Here is a 25902-nt window from a genome sequence, read left to right as displayed (position 1 = left end):
AGACAACCTTCTGAGGGTGAGACTTCCTACTCAAGGTCTCAGTAAGCTCTGCGGTATCTTTTTTTAAGCAACTATTGAATCCGAAAATGATCATTCAGACTGTTTAAGCTAAGAGCTTAAACTATTTACACATCAGATAGCCATGTTTACCATACTGAACTTTCTCTAAGAGCTGAAAGTAATGTCTGCCTCTCTGTGGACTAGATAACAAGCTTGGCTAAACCCAGCTGATTAGGAAACAGGAAAAAAAGGATATATTAACCAGTTATACAGATCCAGGGCTTCGTAGCATCTCTCCTCACACCCCACCCCCCTTCGGAGTTTTGAAATGGCACACTCTTCTGCATAAATAACCTGCGATGGTAACATAAGGGGAACCTACCTCTAATCTTTGGGGAGTCTTGAATTCAGCATCTACTTGTGAGTCAGGCTGGTGCCTTGCTCAGCTGATGCAGGGACACTTTGAGAAATAGGGGTTTAAGGGGTGGATCCAGGAAAGACTAAGCACAGCAGAACCTGGTGAGAAGGAGTTTTTATAGGATGGGGAGGTCCTGGGCTTTAGTCTTTGCTTACCTTAAACTGTTCTTTGAGTTAGGGGATATGCAACTTCTATCCTCTTGTTACAAGCCTTAACTTATTGAAGAGTTAGTATAGATTGCTCATACCTTTAACTGTTAAAGTAGGCTCTTTGGTAGTGATCCTGCTGCTTCTGGTCACAAACAGACCTCCTTCTGTTGTGCATCTGTAGAGAGTAGAAAAATTAGGACTGGTCCAATGTTCATTCTGTGAGTTAATTCCTGGTTTCTACAATGTAATTCAATCCCTTGGTCAGGTGTTGTGTATCCAAGGAGCAAACATTAATGGAGATCTAGATTCAAAAGATAATGTGGCATCTGTACTTCAGAATGAAGAAATCTTCCACGTTGTGCATGTTTTTCTATATGGCTAGAAGTTTATAAGTCAAAGTGTAATCAGTATCAGTAACTTGCTCCTGACATCTGCTTGCCAGAATTACCAGAGCTTTTGCAAGGATTGCGCGTTTCTGACCAACTTTTTATAAGTTGTTTACTTCATTTAAACTTAATTGTCGTCCTCCTTTATATTGTATCAAGGACATCCTCTCACCAGGAATAGGAAAAGATTACTCCCGTTTCAGTCTGCATGTGACTATATGTGTATGTCCTTTTCACCCTTCTATGGAAACCTGTTCCTTAACTAATGTAGGGAATGTCATCTGTGTCCTGCCTCCTCATCTCTGAGTTGAATCACTCTAAGGACTTGTTGCTCTCTAAGGAGCAGCTCTATTTTCAAGGAGAACTGAAGGAAATATTGGTTATGTTTTTTCAAGTCCTGTGTCAAATATATTCTTGACTGCCCATAGTTTGTCTTAGAGTATTCAAATGATTGGCATCATTGCAGTTCTACATTTGCCCTTGAAATAGAGGAATATGCTCATTGTATAGTTAAATGGAATAGGTATTCAGCAGTTTCAGTTTTTTGTTTTACACAAGAGATACATTCTTCCTACTGCTGCATTTACAGTAAACATAGGCATAGGTTCCTGAGCTCCAAGAAGCTGGGTGAATGAGGGTTTGAAGGTGAGAAATGGTCTGATGGTAGTCAGAACTTCTGAAGTGTGAGCAAATTCTCCTGGATCTGGAGCACACACTATTCCCAATTGTAATTAATCAATTAAAAGGAAAAAAAAAAAAGCTGGTAAGGGTAGGCATCTTCTAAGATTCAGTCCTTTTGTAATACTTGGTTATTTTGAAAACCTGTATTTTTAAAGGAAGTTGCTAAACCGTGTGATGCTACAGAGCTCAAAATATCAACTCCTGTGCTTGAGAGCTGAGGTATGGCACTGACAGAAGAAAGTGTTCACTGTTGGAAATCCTTCTATGACTTTGGAGTAATTAACAGAGGAAAAGCTGGTCAGTGTTCTGTTTGATAAATTACACTTAACCCATTGTGTTGGACTGATAATACTTTAAACCTGTGCCAAATGTTTGCTGTGGGGGCAAGGGAAGGTTATGTGTGAGTCTTTTCCTTCTCTGTCTTTGCAACTCTTCATCAACTGGACAATCTTCATTTACTCACAAAATTAGCTTCTAATACATGAATATGTTTTAATGTTTTCCAGCTCAAACCTGTAAGAAATACCATATTTAAGTCCTGTAATTGATATTGTTCTAGTGAATGAAGAGAAGTAGTAATTTGATGTTGAAAATGGACAGGGTATCTCTTGAGTGCTATGGTGGTACATGAAAGCAGAGCTGGGCAATCTTCTGGAAGCAAATACTTTTAACTTTCTAATGTGTCGTAGCATCATTGTTATTAACTGTACGATACACAGTTGAAGCTCAAACTATTAAGTTTTAGTATCACTATTTTGCTCTTAAACACTCAGTTCCATTACTGTCCTGAAAATAAAGGAATGAGAACTTTTTCAGCTCTGTAGAAGTAAACTACTGGGGATTTTTTAAATTGTTCTCTGACCACCAATTCCTCAAATCCCAGGAGGCTTTCCTCTTTCAACTGAAAATTAAAATTTTGGCAATATATGTTGGTAAGGGGAAAAAAAGTGGTCTGTATCATTCCAGTGAGGAATAAAATTCTCAAGCAGGTTTTCTCTGCCATGAAGCTATCTGTGAATTGTAGTGTTTGTAGGTTTTCCTGTTTTTGTAGGACATCAGGTGTGTTGCTTTCTGCCTCTTTTTTTCATAGCTGCCTTATAGTAAAGAGTAGCCTCTCAGAAGCTCTGCAGGGATTTTTTTGACTGCTCAATTTGTGTGCTGTCTTATATCTGGCAACAGAATTCTTTATAAGCTACTATAAACCTTCTGACAGTTATGTTTATGAATCTTTATGATTTTTTTTGTTTTACTTGTTTTGTATACTCTTCAGATATGTCTTAACCTGTTGATGGGTTGTTGTCACTAGCAGTCTGTTGCAATCTGTGGGGAGGATACATCATCTTAAGTTCCGGTTGCTGTCTTCTGTGCTTTCTATGTTTTGGGCTAAGTAAAGTCAAGCACAGGCAAATATAACGTGTGTAACATGATTTTTAAATGATGTTCATATCTATACAACAGTGTTGGGTGTACAGGCTAGGTGGGTACTTTTGAGTTGAAATAACCTGCATATTAAGTTGTGAAATTTACATTTCTGTGGGCTTTTGAAGATGTGGTCTAAGTTACCAATCACAGAGGAAATGAAATGACATCTCAGGCCACCCCAGATGGTCACCTCAGTGGTGTCCTTTGGAGGTGAGTGTCCGACTGGAGCAAGGCAGAGAACTGGAGTGCGAGTTTTTGGGTTGGCAGTTGAGGGTTTGTGCAGAATTTCAGGAAATACTTTGATCTCTGTTTCCCTCTCCATCTCTGCCCTGAGTCATCCCTTTCATCTGGTGGAGACTTACAGCCAGCTCTGACATGGGCTTACCTGGACAGTGAGTGACAATCTTGCTTTAAGGGTGGAAAAGGCTGGAAAATTATTTAAGATAACTTGAAGCCCCTACCTGGAAACTGTTGTACCTGTCAATAAGTAGCTGTTTTGCCATAGTATTTCAGCAAACTGTTTCATGGAGTACGCTGAATCTCTCAGTAAAACCTATTAACGTCTGCGTTACTGGCTTTACCATTCTGTCCTGAGAAAGCAGCCATTAATAAATTTCTCAGAAGTGTTCTTCCTTGTAGCTCAAATGAGTGCAAAATTTAGAGGCTTGGGAAGCAGTGGCTGTGTCTCTGCCTGTTGAAACATGTATGCCAGAGAAAAACTAACACTGTGATTCACAGAAAGCTCTTTGAATCTTTATGGTTAATAGTTTTCTTCAGCATGAATTTTTTATGGAGAACAAGATTTAATCAGGTGCTGTACTTCAGAATTTAATTCCACCTTCCCCTTAAGTGACAAAACTAATGAAGTAAGGGATGGTTGCTTAAATGAATAGGTGAAGTCTCCCTAATTTACCAGGGAACAAGTAGGTTTATTGTCTGCTTCCTTCTTTTGAACTCGTCCCACAAAGCTCTGCCAACACAGTGTGTGGAGTGCAAGCAAGGATATCGCCTGAGAATGAGCTTACTCTTTTATTGTTCACCTGCTATTCTGATTAACCTGTCAAAGAAACAGTGTAATTTACTCCACAAATGTCTACTGAAGTAAAGAAAATTAATTTTTGAACAAATATTGACTGAAAGCTAAGATGGCAGATAACTTAGTTTTTCTCAGCTGTGTTATTTATACCATGGGTTACAGTTTGGGGATCTATTATTTAAAAAGAAAAAAATAAAAGAAAAAAGAAAAAACCTCTCTTGATTCCTCTCCAGTTCCCCCTGTCACACCAGACTTTATTCTTTGCTCGGCACTGGCAGTTTACATAGTTTCTCTGCGTGTGGATGTTTCCATGATCCCTCTAATCCACTGTACCTGCTGCTGTTCTGCCAGGTTGACTTTTCCCATCCAGATGTAGCTGCTGGCACTTGCTTCCCTTTCTTTTCTTACCTGAGGGCTGGTCTGCAGGAGTGGGTTGTCAGGGAGGAGCTACAGCACTGGAGATGCTGAGCGGCCAGGAGAGGGAGCAGTGCAGAGCAGTGTGGGACTGGAAGGGCAGAAGGGTCTCCAGTAGGCTTAGATATTGCTTGCAGTAAAACAAAACCCTGCATACTACTTCAGGTAGTTATGAGGAAGTTTAAACATTCAAATTTGGCAACATGATGGTATGTGCATTGGTCCAGTGGAAGTGTAATGCAACTTTTCTGTTTAATGAAATGATCAATCATGCTTGGAAAAAAACCCCAAACAAACCATTCTCTGGTACTGAACAGGAAGCTTTTCATACTGTAGTGTAGCAGGGGAGAAGGAAGTATTTTTGTTGACTGTGTTGAAGGAAATTGCACATGTTGCAATTGCATAAATGGTCACTCAGCCAGCAGAACTTTCAAATCCTGTTACTAGGCTGTAGACAGTCACAGTGCTGCTCTGCTCAGCGATTTACCAAGCAGCCTTGGTATAAGACCTTCTGTATAAGGCCTTATGGCTTCCATTCAGTAGTTTTTAACTCATTTGTTAACTTCATACAGTTGTTTTGCAAGAGGACCATGAATGAAAAGGACTGAAATAGGATAGTGAAACAATTGTTAAAACGAAGCCTGTGCTTTAACAAAGTGCATAAGGTGTCTTGGATGTTTTTTAAATTTCCCTTTCCTCAAGAAAGTGAAGTAGTGCTTCACACAATGTTTGCAGGAAAAACCTGAAACATTGATTTGCCAGGCACCTGCTTATCTTAGATGCTGTCTTGACACAAATTGGCAAAAGTTATCAATGACTAACATTGCTCTCTTCTTGTTTCTACTTTTGAACTGTCTGTTGCAACTATGTGCTTCAGTGTAGTTGTGAATAGGATCCCTTGCTTTTATCTGTCAATTAAATTTTTCACAGTAACCCAGAGTCCTTGCCTTCTCTTCTAGCTGTGCTGTTCAGGTCACAAGTTTTTTGTTTGCAGAGAGGGGATGAGGGAATGGGTGGTATCTTTTGACGGTAGTTTTCACTGTGACTAAAACCATTACCCAGCCTCAACACTGCATAACTCTTCCCGTCCACTCCGCCCTTCCCAAGCTGGAACACATCTGTAATACTATGTCTTCTGTGATTAGAAATTTCACTGCAAAGCAGCATATTTTTTGTTAGATGCTTGTTAATCAGGATTATCTCATGTAAGAGGAGCTGCTGATAGCTGATTAAATACAAATTAATGCTGAATACAAATTAATGCTGAATACTTCATGCCTCTTCAGCTGAATCTGCAATGACATGACAGGGATTTTATATTTCTAAAACAAGTTTATGCTAAAAACAGATGCATTGCAGAATGTGCTTGACTTTGGTGTAGAAGCAGAAAGAGAATTGTAGTACAAAATGGGAAATCACTCTTTAAAAGAAATCTTGAGATGCTGCACATTGATAGGGTGGATTCTGGTTCCAGGAACAATACCTGAAGTAGGAGCAACAGTGGTTTTACTGGAGACAGGTTAAGTGACGACACTCAAGTATTTAACTTAGTCATGATCCCTGAAACAGAAGCAGCCTACAAAATCCCAAATGAAAAAGATCTACCACAAGAGAAAGGTGGCAGTTTTGGCTAGTTCATCATCCAATTACTATACTACAAAAGGTAGACCGTTTCCTGTATAAACCTACTCCAAATGAACTTAAATACCCTTTGAATGCTTGCAGTAGATCTCAGTGCTGCATTTCTGAGGAAAATACAAGGCCTTTGACACCATTTCCCACAGCATTCTCCTGGCGAAACTGACTGCTCGAGGCTTAAATGATTGCACGCTTTGCTGGGTAAAAAACTGGCTGGATGGCCGGGCCCAAAGAGTTGTGGTGAATGGAGTAAAATCCAGTTGGAGGCCGGTCACGAGTGGTGTCCCCCAGGGCTCGGTTTTGGGGCTACTCTTGTTTAACATCTTTATTGATGATCTAGATGAGGGGATCGAGTGCACCCTCAGTAAGTTTGCAGACGACACCAAGCTGGGTGGGAGTGTTGATCTGCTCGAGGGTAGGGAGGCTCTGCAGAGAGACCTGGACAGGCTGGAGCGATGGGCTAAGGCCAACTGTATGAGGTTCAATAAGGCCAAATGCCGGGTGCTGCACTTGGGCCACAACAACCCCCATCAGCGCTACAGGCTTGGGGAGGAGTGGCTGGAGAGCTGCCAGTCAGAGAGGGACCTGGGGGTGTTGATTGACAGCCGGCTGAACAGGAGCCAGCAGTGTGCCCAGGTGGCCAAGTAGGCCAATGGCAACCTGGCCTGTATCAGAAATAGTGTGGCCAGCAGGGACAAGGAAGTGATCTTACCCTTGTACTCAGCACTGGTGAGGCTGCACCTCGATGACTGTGTTCAGTTTTGGGCCCCTCACTACAAAAAGCACATTGAATTACTCGAGCGTGTCCAGAGAAGGGCAACGAAGCTGGTGAAGGGTCTGGAGCACATGTCGTACGAGGAGCGGCTGAGGGAACTGGGGTTATTTAGTCTGGAGAAGAGGAGGCTGAGGGGAGACCTCATCACCCTCTACAGCTACCTGAAGGGAGGTTGCAGAGAGCTGAGGATGAGCCTCTTTAACCAAGTAACAAGCGATAGGACAAGAAGTAATGGCCTCAAGTTGCGCCAGGGAAGGTTTAGACTAGATGTCAGGAATCATTTCTTTACAGAACGGGTTGTTAGGTGTTGGAATGGATTGCCCAGGGAGGTGGTAGAGTCCCGATCCCTGGAGGTGTTTAAGAGTAGAGTCGACATAGCGCTGAGGGATATGGTGTAGATGGGAACTGGCAGTGTTAGGTTAATGGTTGGACTAGATGATCTTCAAGGTCCTTTCCAACCTAGTTGATTCTGTGAAATGCTGTTCTGTCCGACCATACAGATACTAATTTTTGGAACCAGAAACTTAGTTTTGAAGCAGGATATCTGAGTAAGCCTAGAGTAAATTCAGAAAGATAAAAGCTACCATTGGCTGAATTTGTCTTTAACTGATGAAAACTGTAGCAATGAAGCATTTTTCCCTGTGCACATATATATGACACTAAATTAACTTGAACTGAGACCTACTTTTTTCAGCTGCAACTGTGTGTAACTTGGCTCAGTAGTGCAGAGATGTAATGCTCTATTTTTTTTTTTCTGCTGTAACTGTGTGTAACTCAGCTCAGTAATGCTGAGATGCAGTGCTCTATTTCTGATGCCTGTGATCATGGATAGCCTTACTGACTCACAGAAGAGTTTCTAAGGACACCTCTCCATTTGCTTGTAAGGTCACTTCCATAAAATCACAAGTGTTTTTTAAAATCAGCATGTTTTATTTGCATTCCTAAGGAATTATGTGGGTTCCTTGGCACTGCAGGATTAGCTTTGATTTACCCCTGGTGCTGGCTTATGTAGTTGAAATACTGTGTGTTGTTTATGCTTAATGGGATTCTTCTGTTTGTTCAGATTCTGAAGACGAGCTCTGCATCGATAATCTGAGGAAGAAAGTTCTCTGTTAAGACTGCAAGAAGATACTACCAACCGGTAAACACTTCCTTAGGTGTCTTTGCTTGTAGAATGTTTCTTTGTTTTCCTTAATATTTTAAGCCAAGGAGTACAAAGTATTTTGAACTATTGAAAGCAAGAAGTAGTTCATGCAATTATATTTTTTTTTATAATGAACTGTAACTTACCGGACAAAAGGCTCAGCAGCAGCAGATAACATGTGGGTATTTAAATTGGAATACAAAATGATTAAATTCCTACTCTCACAGCAGGAGAATAGATTAGCCTTTTTTCTGTAGTGGGGCGTTAAACATTGTCTATTTGGCTTTTCCACTGAGACTAATACAATGTGTCTGTACCTCTTACTATATAAAGACTATTTGAAGGGTGATAGTACAAACACTGAAACTTCAAATCTGATGCTTCAGAGCCTGGAGAGAGAGAAAAAAGGAACCTTTAAGAAAATTCAGTTTAGCAGTTGAACATGGCTAAAGCATGCTAATCTGAGTGTCCAGGTGCTTTGGAAAATGCCATTAATGTGCTTGTAATTATTCTATGGGTGTTTGAGGCATAATTTTAACTGAAAATAATAAATGTTAATAAAACTAAGGATGTATTGTAATTCACAGGCATTTAAAATCGTCTGTTGGTTGCCTGTAGGTTCAGAATGGTAAAAGGATCATCAGTGAAGAGCTGTGGCCACTTACTAGCAGTTTACCAGCCCATAAGTTAAGATGTTGAGCTACACTGTTACAAGGCAGTCACAAGGAAACATGAAAATTTAGGATTTCTGGATATGTCTTGACATAGCTGAATCCTATGCACATTGGTAGTAGGTACCAGATTTACAGCTCACTTCACAAATACTTAGTGTTGTAAATGCAGTAGCAGTCTTTGATACGGGGAAGGCATTCACAAAGTTGTAAACTAAATATGCATTCTGTTTTCCTCTGTGATTATACTTTACTATATATCTTCTGTAAAGCTTGAGTGCTACTCTTCTGTTTACTGCTACCGTTTGAGCTACAGGGCTAAGTAAACTCATGGCAGGAGAGGATTCTTAGCCCAAAATGGGGTAATGCAGCTGGGTCCAAGAATGAATGTGGAAAGAAGCAGCATCCTAGCCAGTAAGGAAACATAAAGCTTTTATGACCCAAATATTTACAGATGCTTTATTAATCTTCACATGCTAGTTAATTTGCCTAAATTTTAGAAGCATTTGAGGATAACTTTATGAAATTGTGTTATGTAGCTGTTGCTAATAATCAGGGTTCACAGAGAATATTAAAATACTTTGTTCTGTTTTTCTGCCTCTCTGCCAAACAGAGTAATGATAGGAAAGTTTTGAAGGTTTATAGTGGTCAATAACATGCATCTGTCTGAAATGACAGTGAGAACAATGTTTGACTTAAGTCTTTTTTTAATATAAAGATGATTTGTATAGTACAACTATTTGTGAGTGATATTTTCAAGAGCTTTGTTGCCTGGCTCTGTAAAATTAGCAGCTCATGAAACTAAAATGTGTATGAGACTCCTTCCCAAGTACCCCGTTTGAAAATGTGTGTTCCTCAGTTTACAGAAGAAAGAACCTGTGGCATGTAGTCTGTCACAATTTGAGGTACCAAAGCATTGTATTACCAACACAAGTTTTGAACCACATTGTAATTGTCTGATAGTAATTTTTAGGTTAATCCTTTTGGATTATTCTGATTGTATATGATGTGAATAAATAACGTATGTCTGTCACTAAATTTGAGCACACAGCTTGCCCCATACAACAAATTCAAAAGTTCATTAGCCTAGCAGTGAGGGGCTAATTCCCTGTCCATTTCTCTGCTTCATCGTCCCTTCCCACCCTATTATCCCCCTATCTCTCTGAGAAGTTTAACAGGATGGCCATGCTGAGTGAAACTGGGTAATTCTAGAAGGCAGCTCTTTGTCTGCAACCATGGTAAAGTATTTGTCTTAATTCAGCATTTCCTTTAGGACCAAGTAGTGCTTTTTAGCTCAGGAGTAGTGCTGCACAATCTCGATTTCACTGTTTTCAGCATTAACGGTGGTCTGGGAAGACATTAGCTGAGAGCCTGCTGAGCTCTACCACATTTTAGACCTGACCCAAGTCTCAGTGCAGGCCCCCAGCTCTGGGAATATGCTGAAAAGAGAATGTGACACACCGACATGGTATCCCTTGGGGCAGAGTGTGTCCGAGTCTTGCATGACTGGTGCCAAGATAGAAATATCAAGCCAGCTGGACCTTGGCGTGGCACAGACTAGCCCAAATGGTCGTGTAAGACATGCATGCCTATTTTATCCAAGTGATATTTCTTTTGGTTATGATGTTTCAGCTGTCCCTTATCACAGACACTGAAGAACATAAAACTTTTTAGTGTGGCTCTATTTTTCTTGTATTAGCTTTTCTTTTTCATTACGTTAACTTACTTGTATCAGGTTATTTTTCCAGAGTATCTGTCATTCAGGAAAGATCTTGATAATTATCTCCTGCTTTTGTGTATAATCTCTGATAATTATTCATTCTTTATAGCTTTATCTCTCATATGCAGCTTGAAATTGTCTGCATGCTTAAAGATTTAAAAATCTTTCCATGCAACTTAGAATTGTTCCCCTGTAATGATGATGGGGAGATGTTTCGAGCAATATGATTAGCATGTTGTGAAGTCACTGTTCCAGCACTGCTATTGCAGTGTTTGTGGATTAACAGGTTTTGCATTTTGTGCTTATTTTAATAAATATGAAAACACCTTCAGTATTATGTTTGCAAAGTGGAAGCAAATGCATACCTGTCACTTATTAATTTTGAAAACTCTTTGTTGTGGCTTATATAGCTCTTAAGAGTAGCATTTGTCTGGCTGACACATCTTTAAATGTTTTGCTTCCTTGTGGGGACAATCTTTAAAAACTCTTCAGTTATGATTTTAGGCTTTTAATGCAAATCCCTTAATATGGGTTAAAACTTAAAAAGAGCAGGAAAGTTTGTTTCTAGTTGTCCCCATACCTCTGTGCCTACAAAAGGTTAGAAGTGAAGAACCTCATTCAGAAGAGATACTGTATTGAGAAGAGATACTGTATTGAGTAAAGGCCATGTTGCATGTGTTACCGACTTCTGTATGGCTTTGACTGTCTGGGAAGTTTGTAAGATGTGCTGCAAGAAATATAAAGCAAGGTTCTGTTTTGTTTTGCTCAATGCTAGATGTTTCCTCTACTAAGCAAGGAAATAGGTGTTGAAAAATGTGCAGCTTTTAATGTGTGCTTTCAGAAGGATTTTTTTTTGTTTGGAGAAACTAGTGTAACCAATGTAGAAAGTGGTGAAGTTACAAATATTTCTGAGCAACTTGAAAAGCTTTCACCGTCGAACCTACCAGATACCAACAGCAGGGTCATGTGGGGAAAAGAATAATCCGTCACAATGATGTTATGTATTGTAAATACATGAAGAAAAATTAATGTCTTCCTGACAACTGAAACCACTTTTACTTCCCATTTGTGCCACAAGTTAAAACCAATCTCCTTTAGAGCAACACTACCAAATATATTGCTGTAGGTTTGCCTATAAATTCTATCTGCAGTTCAGCAGAGCATCTTGAATTGATTTGTTGTCCATGTGAAAATGGGCTTGAAAAGGTTCTTAGTATATGGAGGTTAAGTACTTTTTGTGGTTTTGACACTCACCATAAAATATTTTGGTAGAAATTCTGATGATGTTACTGATGTTCTACGAGCATGCATGTATTTTGTATTAATGCTGGTAGCTAAGGCAAGAGAGAGGAATAGCTGACAGGGTTTTTTTAGGTCAAACTGAGCTGTCTTCTATTTATTCGCTGTATTTTATCTTGGGGGTTGTTTAAGTGGCTGGCTGCAATAGCATGGGGATAGATTGAGGGGCTAAAAGCTTTTGTGCAGTCCTGTGTTTTTTAAAGTCTAATAGTACATATTAGCAATGAATGTAAATAATCTGCCTGTGCTGACGCAATGTAATGTGGCTTTCTCCCACAGTGGAGACTTAATTACTTAAAACCTTGAATGAAGATGTTAGTAATCTGCAAATGATTAGTGACAGGGTTTTTTACTGTAATCAAGCAAAAATCAGTGTAGAGATCTTTCAAAATATCTTTCTTTTACATGCAGTAGTCCTACTGCAACAGTAGTGTAAGTTTAAAACATGAGTTTTGAATCTGGTTTAATGGCTCATTTAGTAAACTGTGTTCTGCTTGAGACTTGAGCCATGACGATTTGTTTATGAAGGTAAAGCTGCTGTTTTTCTCCACCTGTAAATAATTGCTCAGGATAACATGAACTGTTTAATTCTGTTTGTCCAATGAGCCTTCAAATCAAAGACATTAATTTAAGGGTTGTTTTGACTTTTTGAAAAGTCACTTTTAAACAGAGCAGCAAAATATGTAAACTTTTCTCATCAGAAGGACATTTGACCTGAAAAGCTGTGCTTGTTGAGACAGGTGACTGGACTTTCATATTAGGTTTTATGTGGTCTGTTCTATTAGGTTAATGTCAGATGTTGCTTATTTCACTTCCTGACTTACAGAAGGACTCATGTTTGTTAAAGGACATTTCTAGGTTTTGTGGGTGTTTTTTCATTGGGTTTTTTAAACTCTGTAGGGATTTGGACTACTAACATGTAGTCCTTCAGATCTGGTTAATATTCAGATTACTGCTTGACCACATAACTGTAGTTTTATGATTTAGAATCACAGAATACCTCAAGTTGGAAGGGACCCATCAGGATCATTGAGTGTGACTCCCTGCTCCTTGCAGGACTACCTAAAACTAAACCATATGACTAAAAGTATCATTCAGATGCTCCTTCAACTCTGACAAGCTTGGTGCCATGACCACTTTCCTGGGGAGCCTGTTCCAGGGACCAACCACCCTCTCAGTGAAGAACCTTTTCCTAATGTCCAATCTGAACTTTCCCTAATGCAGTTTGCCTCCTTTTAGCTCATGGAAGAATTAACTTTGGAAATTATCAAGCAGAAATAGTGTGCAGCTGTTGAGACTCAGTATCATTAAATTGCAATGCAGGAATTAAGACCGTGTGTATGGCTCCTGTTTTTTGGTGTTTTTTCTTGACTGTTGGACAAAGCTGTTGAAAACACAGTGGGCCCTAGGAGCTGGGCCCAGACATTCCCATGTTATGTTTCTTACATTTGTTGCCCTGTATTCCATAATTTTTTTGCATGCTTCCATTTTAAATGCTACCCAATACACATTTGAGGTCGCAGATTAAAATAACTTGGTTAGATTCTTCCTTTCTGGACAGCTAGTGATTGATACAATTGGTTTGAGTATTTTTTTTATCATTTTTACTGGCATCTAATCACCCATGTTTTTCTTTGTATTAGAATAATCTCAAACTTCTACTACTGGAATGTTACTGTTTAGCTTATCTGAAAAGCTTCCAACTTTTTTTTCTTCACCCCTCTCTCCCTCTTCTTTTGTTAATTTTAGCTGAAACAGTTGTTACAGATCTTTCCGTGTAGGTGTGTAGGTGGAGCTCAAGGCACTCCTGGGCAAGCTGGAGGCGCTTTCAAGAGTCTCAGTTGCTATATGACAGTTACTCTGACTAGAGCAGAGCTCCCCTGTCCTTCTCAGCAGAAATTACTGCTGGTCCCAAGGCTTTGTCACGGAATCAGTCTTGCACAGTGTTGTCTCCTGGCTTGTGCATGAGTTCTGACTATGGAGGAGCTGCCTCTGCTGAGACTTGCTTAGTGGTGCAGTACTAGGGACCTTGGGGAAAAAGGAGTTAAAGCAAACGGCTTGAGTATCCCCTATAACCTGCTCAGCTCTCAAGCCTGAGAAGCATGTGGCAAAACTTACTGCTGTTGGTTTCCATAGAAAGGGCTTTTCAGGCTTTTTAAAAGCTAATCCGTGTTCTTTGAAATCTGTAATAATAAAATCCATTGCCTCTGAGCAGCAGAGATGCTGTCTGTGATACTTCTATAGCTGTAGTGTAATCAGCTTAGGTCTAAATTCATTTTACAGTTTTACCTGTCAGAATTAACTCGGGCTTCAGCTCTCCATTTCTCATACTGTTGAGTTTATGGTTAGAACTCACTAAAATCAGTAAAAAGATGGTTTAGGTGGTAAGTTACTTCTCTGGTTGGTTTCCTTTCATGATAGAAGTTCCTTTCTGTTCATATGACCTAGTATAGCCCTGAGGAAAGTGGTTTACCCTGAGTGTAGAAATCTAGATTATAAGAAATAAGGACTCCTCTGTTCAAGTGTTACTGAATAGGTCTATGGGTCTTGTGGTTGCTCAGAGCTGATAATACACTACTAATAACGTTGAATGGGAAAGCCCTTTTGACCTTTTCTTGTCTTACTGTTAATACTACGCGAGTGGATGAGTATTGCTGCAAACTTCTGGGACAGGGTATGGTCTTAAACTCTGCCATATTCCTAAGAAATTATATCATTTGTGTATCTTAGATAAAAAAGCTGTTTGATCACTTGATTGGTATTCAGGAACACTTCACAACTGGGTGTTAACAGCATAACATCAAAGGAAGCATCAACTGCAGAAAAATAGCAATGCTAAGCAGTCATAGAGGAGTTAAACATGCGATAGCAAACGGCAGTATCATTTAATGTTGTAAAGGTATTCAATATTTCTTCCTAGCTTAGGACTACTTAAGTACTTTTTTGAGGGGTGAAAGCCTGAATACTAGTGAGTTCTTCAAAATTCTGCTCATATAATATACCCAGTACTGAATCACTTCAGGATTTAGATTTATGAAGGTTCAAAAGAAATACAGGAGATAATATGCTACCAGAAATAGCAAGTTCAGTTGTCTGAATCATTAACTATTAGACACAGGACTTAATAATTCTTGTGGGCTTTTTTTTCTTTCCTTGCAGTAAAACAGGAAGTTGTGTAGCCTGGACTAAAATATCACAGTTCTACCCCCCACCCTACTGCCGAAAAAACAACCACCACAAATTAAACAACCCAAAGTAGCTCTATCTCTGTTTTCCTAAAAGTTCTTATTTGTCTTCTGGTTACCCAACATTTAATATTCTCACTTGCTTTGAGAAGTGAAAAAGATTATTTGGAAATATTTAAACTAACTTTCTGATTTGGTTAAAAAACCAACCTTGTACTTGCAGCTTTTTTTTTCCTGTGTAAAGCTTTGACAAGATGCAAAAATCAGGATTATCATAGTTCATTTTACTGTTTCCACTAAGCTAAGGTAATGGTTTATTGTGGAAAACATACCTGTAAGTGGCTGAAGTATAAATTTTCATGCTGAGTATTAATCTTGTATATGTCTGAATATCCTCTTAAACCATACAAGCTTCTGAAATATCTGTGGTTTTCCCTCTTTTTTTATTGATAAAACGGGTTTATGTATGTAACCTTGTCCCCTTTTTGTTAATCTACAGTGCAGTATCTAAACTTCCTTTAAATATTTTCTTCAAAGCAAACTTCATGGCTCTTTGCTATATTCCTTTTGAAGCCAAATCCTCAGACTAAGCTTTAGAGAAACTGAAACAGCACTTTGTGGACCTCACTTGGAGTATGACAAGTAATTAGTTGCACCCCTAATTTAGCATGTGGAACTGAGAGTGGCACTCGATGCTTGCCAACATAGCTGTGTAGAATGAGTTATATTGGCATGAATGCATCTTAATCTCTGAATAAAGACAGGAAGCATAACGTGTGCTTCTGGCAGCTGTCTAATACAGGTCAAGAACTGCCAAGAAAGCTTTTGTGTCAGATCACCCTTTCTGTCATTAAATTACAAACCTCAAACACAGGTTTGAGTGTCGCAAGTAATATGAGATAGTACAAGGACAGCATTGAGAAATTATACAGGATAGAGAATGGCTTAATAAAACTCATAGACTTTAAAGACACAATTTAGCTTCAGAAGGATAAATAAATAAAAATAAATGGAGAAGAAAGATTTGAGCTGAAGCTTTCTACAGTCAGAAGTCAAAAGGTGGTTTTATAGCAGCCAACCAGTAGATTTGCTTTCTCATAAAGAACTAAGGTCACTTTGCAGTAGTGATAGACTACCTTTGCCTAGACTTAATCTAAAGTTTTATTGTCATACAGATATAGCAGAATCTGCTTTTAGAATCACTGATGTTAACTTTATAGGTGCATCCATTTAGTATTGAACCATGGGTTCATCTGCAGATGCCCTGAAACTTCCTTTGAAACATGACCTTAGCTGTGATTTATTTTTTTATAGTTTAGCCATCTGTTACTGTTACCAAAGTAAAAATCAAGTTTTACTACTAAACGTTTCTTAGCATTCTTTTTTTATTACCCACAAGATGTGGAATGTATTTGACTTGTGGTTCTGTTTTGGACTGGGCTTGGTTTTTTGTGTTTTAATGTGTGCTTCTAAGAGTAACCAATTTTTAGAGTGGTTTCCTCAAACTTAATTTCTGGTCTGTAACTGAAGCAACAGAGCAGGAGTGTCTAAAAATTGCCAGAGCAGTGTAGTCTTAGAGCTAGGTCCTGTTCTGTTCAGCAGCATGCAAAGGACACTTGAGATTCATGGACTGAGAACATCTGTGCCATAATCCACCTCTGGCTCGCACAGAGTTCAAATTGGTGATGCTTACCAAGGGAAATCCTAGTGCAAACTTGAACTTCAAACAAGAAATTTCAGCATTTGCTCTGTGAAAATACCACAGTGGATTGTGTTTTGAAGACAACTACTAAAGCCTGGGTGCCTAATACTTCACATGGAGTACATGAATCCTCTGCAAGCTTTCTTTAATAAGTGCTGGGAGCTTTATGAAGTAATTCTTTCCAAAGTTCCCTGACAAGCTGAGGTACCAATCAAGTACACAGGAAGTAATTTAGATTCTTATTGCAAAGTTGTTGTTGTTGATTCTTTCTCAGTACTCAGTGCTTTCAGTTCTTAATAGGCAGAAAAACCTGACTGTTGGAAAGCCTGCAGAATCACCATTCTTGTAGCAAATCTTGACTGACAGTTGCTAACAAATCTATGCTTCTGTGTAGAGGCTTCTTAATTGGTTCAGTCAGGGTTGGGCAGAAGACATTGGTTTTGTACTGGAAGTTAATGGTTAGCTTTTCTCTTCTGAAATCTGTTTTCATGTATTGCCGAGTTAAGCAGCATCAGTTCAACATGAGGTGGATGCCCCAAACACAGGGCTTATTCAGTGGTTAGCCAGTTTTGTTTTGTTTTGTTTTTTAAGTTCTGTTATCCGCAATGATGCCAAGTTTACTTAATGCATCTGTTATATTTGGGTACCATTTGACTTGTGTCAACTACAGGCTATTTCTCTGACAAACTGAATGATGCTTGGTTTTCTTTTCTTCTGAAAATGAATAGCTGCAGTTTAGATGATTCACTGCCTCTCTAATGGCTGTAGACATTTTTCCACATTTGTTCTCCAACCGTTGTGGCAATTCTTTGAGTTCCTGTTGTAGTTGGCCTGAGATGTTAGCATATGCTTTGGCTTTTTTATGCTGTGGTGAAGTTAGGCTGCAAGTCAAGGGTGGGAGTGTGTGTGTGTAATAGAGATTTCTAGGATGGGATGCATTAATCTTTCTGCTGTTTGACTCCATGAAATGGTATAAAAAAAAAAAAAAGGCTAAAGAAAATCTGTGAGCTGTTAACCCATTGAATAAAAGGTAGTTTTCCTGCCTAGAGCTGCATCTTTCTGTCGTATAACATTAAATATTTGGCTGCCTCAGAATCACAAGCAATTGAAAAAATGCTTGGTTCTGTATTATTCAATTTTCACTACCTATTAAATTCTATAGTACACATGTCTAATCTTGTGCCTGTTGGTATTCTTTGTATATTAATCTGCAGATCCAAACCTTGAGAATCAATCTGAAGGAAGCTCAGATGTTTTGCAGATCATCCTCTATACTAACTGGGAGAACCCAAGTAATGCACTCTGAATCTGATAATAGGTGATTGTTCATCTAGATACTCTTGTATCTGAATTAAGGTGCATCCAGAAGCGCAAGAATTGTGTAATCCATCACACCATTAGTTTCCATCACACCATTAGTTTCACATCTGGCCATTTTTAATGGAGGTTCACTGATTATTCCTCACTGACTGCTAGAGATCTACAAGTCAATTTGTTAACCATTTAGACAGTGCTGTATTGTATTGCATAGTGCTAACATCTAAATTTAAAATACTGTGTGATGAGAAGTCACACTGTGCTAAAATCAAATATCTATCAGCTTGCCAGTGTAAACCAAGTTGATAGCATCAGATGTGCTCAGTCTTACCTGATTTGCATGAAGACATGCTCATGGGTACTAAAAGATAGGAATCTAGTTAATGGATTCCTGTGGAACATCTCTTTTCTTGTTACTGATGATGGTCCAATTGATGTATAATTCTCAGCTTTCTGGGTTGCTTTCCTTTTGCCTAATATCTCTACTAGGCCTCTTCTTTCCTCACGTCTTCATTATCACAAGGATCCTGGAAGACTTTGTTAAATTAACTTTCACTCATTCATCGAAACCTTCAGAACAAGCTCCCCAAGCATCAGCAAACTTTTCTTTCAGGTGGTGAGTGCTTGTGATTGTAAGTGCAGTATTCTGCCCAGAAAGATGTGAAGAGCTGAGCAATTCTAGGTTTTAGCTAATAATTTTGTAAGTTGGAAATTTAGACATTTCTGTTCAGTAATGAACTAATACTGTTAGGAAGCATTATTTTTTTTTTTTTTTTTTAGAAAGTCCTTAGCCTTACTGCTATAGAGGTTATTTTCCTCTGTTGCTTTCATATTTATTTTTATAGTCTGGTCATTCTAATGAACTTGGACTTCTCCTTTTTGGTTATATCTCAGTGAATTAAGTTGGGACTCTCACCCAGAATCATCTTAACCAGAGCTCTTGACTATCCCTCCCAAAAAAAATAGTGTTTTTACATAGAATTTTTTAGTGTCTGTAAATGTTTAGTCCCATTTGATTTTTTTCTTTCACTTTTTTCAGGAAATTAGGTTTTTTTAACTAATGTTGGGTCTAACTTTGGCTTCAGTTTCTCTGTTCACAGTATCAGTTCTGTTCATCCCTGACCTGCATGGAACCAGTGTTTTCCAGTCAGTATTTGATTTTTGTTGCTTTGTCTCAGACCATGAATTGAGCAGTCTGAAGTCATCAGGAGAGGGGGAAAAAACCCATTTAAAATATCTCTAGTGAGAGTGGGTGAGTTTTAGGGAATTTGCAGCAGCTCTTACAAAGATAGTGCTGTTAGCCATCTTTTTGTCCTGTGAAGTAGTTGTTGCCCTGAAGTACCAACTGTTGCTTACTGCTGAGAGAGTAATGAGAAGTTGAAGCCAACGGCAAAGGAAAAAAGCAGATGCTACTTAAACTTAAAGAAATCCTGGTTAAGGGGGAAGCCTCTTTGAGAGCGATGCATACACTGGAAAGAATGGAAAAATAAATTTCTACGGTCATAACAGTGTCTGACAGTTGTCTTTTTGCTTATGTTCAGTTCTGTGGGCTGTGAAGAGTTGTTCACACTAGGGTCTTCACTCTGCTTCTTGCCTATGGTGCTGTAGATCTTCAGAGCCTGCCCTATAGCTAATGTTACACTATTGTTTCCTATGCAGCTTTATGAGATACTGTAGTACTCCATATCTTCTCCTTTAAACTGTACTATTAACATAACTATTTCACCAGCCTTAAGATGGTGGTTAATAATGTGTATAGCAGACTGAGGCTGTCCAAGAAATCTGGTGTTCTTTGTTAAGCAAAAGGTTTTCAGTGGTAACTTGAAAATGCCTTCTCTGGAGGTCAGCATGCAAGCCATGAATTTTTTCAAGAGCTAATTAGTGTGGTTGAATTAAGAATCTTGTGTTATGCTCTTTTTTTTTTTTAAAGCAAACTGAAAATGCAAGTGGAACAATTTGCCACTGGTATTTTACTGCAGCTTTGACTCTTTAGTCTTAGATATGTTACGGGATATGTGTTCTTATGGATTATCTAACACCAGCAGCCTTTTTCCCTGGAAACATGTTTGTTGCCAAATAATTGTATTCCCTGTTTATTTATACACCTAGAGATAAAACACAGTTCTGCATTCTGTTTTTTTTAGCATACCTTTAAAAAGTTACAGCGTGGCATATAGGTCCAGAACTATGTTTATGAAGTAAATCTGGAAAAATAGACTGGAACAGTTGTGTGTTTGCTTTTACAAGGTCATGTAGCATTACATTTAAGACTTTCGGTGCAGAAGAATGAATTTTCATAATCTCTTTTTCTTTTAAAACAGCCTGGAGGACAAGAACAGAGTGCAGCACTGGCTGTAGGTAAGAACTGAAACTTAACCTGCTTGACAACTCTCCTGACATAAAAGAAGCAAAAATTAGAATAAGTTAAAGGGCAGAAAATGGGTCTGTGCTGAATATTAGCACTTTTCTCTTTAAGAACTAGTTTTCCCCCACATTTACTTCTACAGCTTTTGAAATTTGTGATGTTCACTAGGAAGTTCTGATATATAACCTAATTTATACCTCTCTGGTTAAAGACATTAAACCAGGTTGCAAGTGTTTGGTTTTTTGCTTGCATGGTACCTCACCACACAGCCTGGTAATGATTTTGAAAACTCCTTGCTGTAGTGATGTGAAGAAGTTCCATTGTTTCAACAAAGGAATTTTTAGTGTGCCCATAGTAGTTTGGCCACATTTAAGAACTTACCCTGGAAGATTGTGCTTAAAGTTCTTGGAAGATTTGAATGAAGAAATAATGTTTTGGTGGTTTTTCTTTCTCGGTCTCTTCAGTAAAGTTACTGTGTAACTTTACTTTTTTTCTGAACCAGATGCCTTATGCCAGAAACCTGTACTCTGAACCAGCTTGTAAGAATGAAGAGGTAGCATGTACTCATGTGAAGGTTTTAACTTTTAATTTTATAACCTGCTACTTGTCATCTAAGCTACTGCATAGAGTGTGCGTGTGTTACACTTCATGTTTATTGTGCTGCGCCAGCATAGCTAACTATCTTCTGTCAGAAGGGGAAGGTAATGCTACCAAATGTGAGATAGGATTTATTTTTCTTTTGTTTCTGATTAATCATCAAAAAGCTTTTTGAATTCTGGGGAGCTGATTAAATTGATTTGTCATCAGTTTTGTTGACAACAGTAGAAAACATTTCCAAGTGCTGTGTCTAAAACTATTTGAATACTCCCTTTAGGAATTAAGAATATATGGCATTATAAATGTGTTACTAAAGTAATTGTCCCTTATTTTAGTGCATGATTGATGTATTAAAATACTTGTTTTGCAGGTTCATTGGCTTTGGGATGTATATCACATTTCTGTCATTCTTAGTAGAGCTTATGGCAATGCTGGGTCAGACCAACAATCCTAGCCTACTGTCTTGACTCTCTGGGGTTTTGGAATGAGTCTAGGAACCGGGCAAGCATACAGCAGTGTTTTCCAAATCTACAACAAACCAATAGTACCTTTTTCATTTGGTAGCCTTTACTTTCTGAAGTCATGAACAAGTGTATTAGTAAAGTTGCTATTAGAATTAGTGCAAGCTTTGATTCACAGCATTGTGTGCATTTGCAAAGGATATGCTGTAAGAGCCACTAAACTGAGTCAGACCATGGGTCTGCCTAGCCAAGTACAGTCTCCAGGAATCACTATCTTCCTTCCCTCTGCATGTGTGCACTTGGTTTTGCTCATTCTTTCGCACCCTCACTTACTCCTCTGCTAGAACAGTGCTGCTCCTGCTCAGAAAGGTGAGAGTCATACAGAAAAGCTAGCAGAACTAAAGGGGCATTGCTGGGAATGGTACTGCCTGCAGAAAGAGGAAGGCTGTCCAGCAAACAGCTACATCACATGGGAAGAAACTTCTGTTTTCTTTGAAGAAACTGTGAATTTTTTTCACAGAAATTTTTTTGAGTATTGAAGCGAAAATGTTTATAAACCAAGGTGGTGGTGTCCATGTAAGCAGCCTGCAAGTGCAGGGTCTGACTGCTGATGCTTACACCTTTTCCAGTTGTGCTGAGACGATGTACCTGCGAGATGCTTAACAGCATCTTAAACCAGCTGAAATCACCAGTGTGATGGGTTTGAAGGGACTGGCAGAAGCCGTACCCAAGCAGCGCTTTTACTAGGAGAGCACCAGTAAGCTGACAATAGTAAAGATCTGGAGACTATTGGAAACTTTGGTTAAGCTTCAAAGAACGGGGCAAACTTAACTAGATGTTGCTTTCTGAATAAGGTTAAAACTTGAAAAAAGTTTAATATCCCAGAAAACCTGAACCTTCAAATGTGAGCAGATACCTAAGGAAGAGTGGAAACAGGGAGAGTGTATAATTGGTGGTTCTTCTAGTATGTGAGTCTTTTCAGGTCAAGTATTTTTCTCAGCCAGACTATTAAATTCATTCAGTATTCTTTAATGGCTTTCTGTGCTGCATATGTACCTGGTTTTCCCCAAGAACTGCTGCAAACTTCTTGTGAGATGGGATGAGGTGTGGACTTCTAGAGTTCACAAAGGGACTGGTGCAGGAAATCCTAACTGTGATATTCTGCATACTTGCTACTGAACTTAACGGATTGTGGGGTGTGTAAGTCATTGGAGAATAATAAATGCTTCTCCATATTTCCAACAGGTGGATGAAAATAAATTGGCTTATGATAGCTTACACTTATGGGACACCTTTAGTTAGATTTTAAGATTAAAAGAAAAGTTAAGGTATGATGGGAGGGATGGAAAATGAGATAAAAGATGATCATATTTAGGACAGCTAGAGGAATTTGGACCAATGTGGTCTGGTGTGGTGGTGTTTTGGTTTTTTTTGTTTGGTGGTTAGGTTTTTTTTTTACACTTGCCTTGTAACAAAAACTATCCAGAATCAATAAAAGTAGTTGATGCTATGCTTCATGAGGCTATCTGAAGTAGTAATTGGAAATAAGACAGCTGTAGAACCTTAAAACTCTAAAGAAGCAAACAACCATATAGAGACCAGTTTTAGCCCTCTGTCCCACCTAATGCCTGTCTGTTTTGTTACTGTTTCTGAAAACAGATGGCATGGGAAGGGTGTATCATTCTGCTAGTCATTTTCTGTTGTACTATTAGTAACTTGATGTGTTTTCATTAGCCGCCTATATTCAGCAAACATGCTTTGACTGGTGTCTCAGAAAAAGGAAACTCCACAAAACAATCAAAACGCTATCCAGAAACATGGAAATTTGCCCTTCCAGCTACATGATTTGGAAGGCCATAGGACTTCCCTTGTCCTTGGTAGTTCAGCGCTGGTGTGTCACTGAACTAAATTCGCAGATGGACAGTCAGTGTCAGGTTCATACACACAAGGTTTGAAGTTTAGTACTGTGACATCCCAAAAATATCCCTTGAGATAGAATATGTCAATGAATATTTATATCCATCAGCTTGATAACTAGATAATTAGTCATAATATTGTTAGTGTAGGACTTGCAAGCCAAGGCACTGAAGGGGTGCAACAGTTTGGAGTCAAACTAAAAGAAAGCATTTAATTTGAGTATTAAAAGAGCACTACAGATGATTGTACTCCTTGTCCTAGTACATTAGATGGCAGTATTACCAAGGCTGTTTGAGTCTCAGCGTAACTTCATCCAACTTGGGTACTGAAATGTATGGGAGTCTCATTCTTATAGATGGGAATTCAGTTATTTTGAAAGAAAATACATTTCCCAATTAAACTAGACTTGAAGAGGAGTGCTTTTTCACAAGTGAAATACCAAGTAAAAGCTAGCAGATCAATTGCAGTAGACGCTATAGTGAAGTTAGGGATTGGAAAGATTTATTTTTTTTTTTTCCTAACAGATATACTTGCAGGTCTTGGGGTTTTTTTGTTGTTTTGTTTTTTTTTTTTTTTTCTTTACAATGAGATGAAAAGCTGGCAGAATAATGACTTACACAAATTATTGTTACTGTTGGGTTTGGGTTTTTTGAGAGATGAGAACTTAGCTGACATCCTTGAAATATGAAACTTTCATAGTATGTGGTAGTATAACAGTTTTAATAGACATACCATCTTTTGTAGAGTAAGAAGCTTTTCTGTAAAATAATAGTCTGTAAATCTACCACATCTCTTGTTAAATGCTTTTTTGCGTCTTGATGTACCTGATAAAAATAGAATGTTCTCAGCTTGCTTTGAAAAAAGACAGACTTCAAGATCAGCCACCGTTTCCATGATAACATCACAATGTCATGGACTAAATGCAATATTTAGGCTGGAAGAAAATTCCCAGCTCTCAGAACTGTAAGGTTCTAAGATGGGATGAAACACACTTCCCTTTCTCTGGGAGATGAAATTGTAAGGTAGTGACCTCTGTTGGAGGAGTTTCAGCACTACAAAAGGCTTTTAAAATTTCAGACTTCGAAGAAGAAAGCAAAGTGTAAATGTCCCTGAACTAAAAAATATTTTTTTTCGGATAGTTGCAATGTAATTGTATTAAAAAGGGCATTATGCAGAATTAAGTTAGAAAGCATATTGAGCTTGTGTCATTTTGAAAGAGGAAAGCATATCTATTTTTTAGCCATTACTAGAATAGTGCGGTTACTTGTTGAAGGGTAAATCAGAGCAGATTTGTGCAGCATAGTCTCTCCCCTTTTCAATACAAGTTCTGTTATAAAAATAAGAATCCTCCCAGACAAATTGGGGTTTATCCCAGACTTGTGTGGGCATGCTTAGTTATTTTATTGTAGCTCCTGTCAAATAGGTTACTCAGTGTCAGCTGTGCCACTAAAATATTCCCAAATTAAAGACTGCCTTTTCTAAAGGGACTGTGGATTCTTCAGTGCCTTTCCCTTGATTTCCTCTAAGTGGAAAAATGAACTGAATGAACGCTGACCTTGACCATACTTTACAATTCTGGTTTTGAGGAATGTGAGCTTTTTTTCACTAGACTGTTTTCACTGGCAGGCCTCCACTTGCCTGATATGACAAGTTTTGAATTCAGTTTTCATTAGAAAGGAGACTTTATTGATGATGTGTGATCTCAAAAAAGAAAACAAAACAAAACAACCTTCAGTTTCAGCTAGAACAGTTTATTGTGTCAAAGTTGGTTTAGGCAAAAGAACTGGCATCAGAGACAGCTTTAAACAGCTTTTAAGTAGCTTGAATACTTACTTTCCTATACAAAAACATTTTCTATCTAGATATCTGAATAGTGGAAAAACAATTTATATAAGATATTGATGATTGAAGCCCTAGGAATTCAGTAGTGGGGTATGGGTTTTGTTTTTTGTTTTTTTTTTTTTTTGTTTCGGCTTACATATCTTTTATTCTTCTTATTATGGTTGATTTGCAATTAGTGATTTGTGGAAGAACCACTAGGTGTCAGGAGTGGAAAGCAGTGCACAGATCTTTGCCTGGGTTTAGATTGTGAAGTATGTCATAAAAGTGTGTATAAAACCTGACGAAATCTTATGTGTGCTAGAACAACTTGTCCAGCAACGAATGAAATTGCGTGGTTTATGCACAACTGGTGACTGGTGTGGCACTTCATATATGTGTTTCATTCAGCAGTTAGATACCAGTACCTGAACTGATACCTTTAATTCTAATAATGTTACTATAGCTATGACGAATGCTGAAAATGAGACCAGCTTATCCAAAAATCTAACTTGTTTTAAGCTAATAGCACCAAACAGCTTCTTCCTATATCTAAAGCTGATAATTTCCATGTGTTGGTCTCTTTTCCAGTGATAACTACTATTTTTTTGCTTTTTTTTTACTATTACCTCAATAATTATTTCTTATCTGGACAATGCATTTTATTACTTTGGGATTTTGTTTAATGACAGGTCTTTATTACTTTAAACACTACTATCACTAGTAGGAATTAGAACATGTTCAGAGGGCATCTGTGCTTCTCTAGCACTATTCAGAAGAGAAATAA

At 38.4% G+C, this 25902-nt stretch overlaps 1 protein-coding gene across 1 annotated transcript in view; it reads left to right on the top strand.

Moving 5' to 3' along the window:
- Positions 1-25902, top strand: part of CYRIB (CYFIP related Rac1 interactor B) — an 80039-nt gene that overhangs the window by 30170 nt on the left and 23967 nt on the right. The window contains 2 exon segments of the mRNA XM_074887911.1: positions 7983-8060; positions 20279-20315. The gene's annotated coding sequence lies outside the window, so the exon portion shown is untranslated.

Source organism: Strix uralensis, chromosome 1 (assembly GCF_047716275.1).
Source record: "Strix uralensis isolate ZFMK-TIS-50842 chromosome 1, bStrUra1, whole genome shotgun sequence".
Lineage (NCBI taxonomy): Eukaryota > Metazoa > Chordata > Aves > Strigiformes > Strigidae > Strix > Strix uralensis.
Note: the sequence above shows the minus strand (reverse complement) of the source record. Positions and strands in the feature narration are given on the sequence as shown.